This window comes from Bactrocera dorsalis, unplaced genomic scaffold, assembly GCF_023373825.1.
Source record: "Bactrocera dorsalis isolate Fly_Bdor unplaced genomic scaffold, ASM2337382v1 BdCtg065, whole genome shotgun sequence".
In the NCBI taxonomy this organism is placed as follows: domain Eukaryota; kingdom Metazoa; phylum Arthropoda; class Insecta; order Diptera; family Tephritidae; genus Bactrocera; species Bactrocera dorsalis.
This window is the reverse complement of record NW_026038116.1, coordinates 1-2,061: the sequence shown is the minus strand read 5'-3', so window position 1 is coordinate 2,061 and position 2,061 is coordinate 1.

Sequence of the window (2,061 nt, the reverse complement as noted above, 5' to 3'; positions counted from 1 at the left end):
TATGGCTATATGACAACTCCAATAACCTCAAAACAGCTAATTAGCATAAATATGTATAGTTCATATTTTTACGCAACTTGGTATAGATTGCTTAGTGCATATGTACCACACAATCGATTCTACACCTTAATATAAAATTGTGTAATTTTTCCAAATTTACTGTCGTTATGGCTATATGACAACTCCAATAACCTCAAAACAGCTAATTAGCATAAATATGTATAGTTCATATTTTTACGCAACTTGGTATCGATTGCTTAATGTATATGTACTAAAAAATGGATTCTACACCTTAATATAAGATTGTGAAATTTTTCCAAATACACTGTCGTTATGGCTATATGACAACTCCAATAACCTCAAAACAGCTAATTAGCATAAATATGTATAGTTCATATTTTTACGCAACTTGGTATCGATTGCTTAATGTATATGTACTAAAAAATGGATTCTACACCTTAATATAAGATTGTGAAATTTTTCCAAATTTACTGTCGTTATGGCTATATGACAACTCCAATAACCTCAAAACGGTTAATTAGCATAAATATGTATAGTTCATATTTTTACGCAACTTGGTATAGATTGCTTAATGCATATGTACTTAAAAAATGGATTCTACACCTTAATATAAGATTGTGAAATTTTTCCAAATACACTGTCGTTATGGCTATATGACAACTCCAATAACCTCAAAACAGCTAATTAGTATAAATTTGTAAAGTTCATATTTTTACGCAACTTGGTATCGATTGCTTAATGTATATGTACTAAAAAATGGATTCTACACCTTAATATAAGATTGTGAAATTTTTCCAAATACACTGTCGTTATGGCTATATGACAACTCCAATAACCTCAAAACGGTTAATTAGCATAAATATGTATAGTTCATATTTTTACGCAACTTGGTATAGATTGCTTAATGCATATGTACTTAAAAAATGGATTCTACACCTTAACATAAGATTGTGAAATTTTTCCAAATACACTGTCGTTATGGCTATATGGGAACTCCAATAACCTCAAAACGGTTAATTAGCATAAATATGTATAGTTCATATTTTTACGCAACTTGGTATCGGTTACTTAATGTATATGTACTAAAAAATGGATTCTACACCTTAATATAAGATTGTGAAATTTTTCCAAATACACTGTCGTTATGGCTATATGACAACTCCAATAACCTCAAAGGGTTAATTAGCATAAATATAAATAGTTCATATTTTTACGCAACTTGGTATCGATTGCTTAGTGCATCTGTACTAAAAAATCGATTCTACACCTTAATATAAGATTGTGAAATTTTTCCAAATACACTGTCGTTATGGCTATATGACATCTCCAATAACCTCAAAACAGCTAATTAGCATAAATATGTATAGTTCATATTTTTACGCAACTTGGTATAGATTGCTTAGTTCATATGTACTAAAAAATCGATTCTACACCTTAATATAAGATTGTGAAATTTTTCCAAATACACTGTCGTTATGGCTATATGATAACTCCAAAAACCTCAAAACAGCTAATTAGCATAAATATGTCTAGTTCATATTTTTACGCAACTTGGTCTCGATTTGTTACTCCAGATGTACTATAAAATAGATTATACACCTTAATATAAGATTGTGATATTTTTCCAAATACACTGTCGTTACGGCTATATGACTTCTCCAATAACATCAAACGGTTTAATTAGCATAATTATGTATAGTTCATATTTTTACGCAACTTGGTATCGGCTACTTAGTGCATATGTACTAAAAAATCGATTCCACACCTTAATATAAGATTGTGAAATTTTTCCAAATACACTGTCATTATGGCTATATGACATCTCCAATAACCCCAAAACAGCTAATTAGCATAAATATGTATAGTTCATATTTTTACGCATCTTGGTACAGATTGTTTAGTGCATACGTACTAAAAGATCGATTTTACACCTTAATATAAGATTGTGAAATTTTTCCAAATACACTGTCGTTATGGCTATATGACAACTCCAATAACCTCAAAACGGTTAATTAGCATAAATATGTATTGCTCATATTT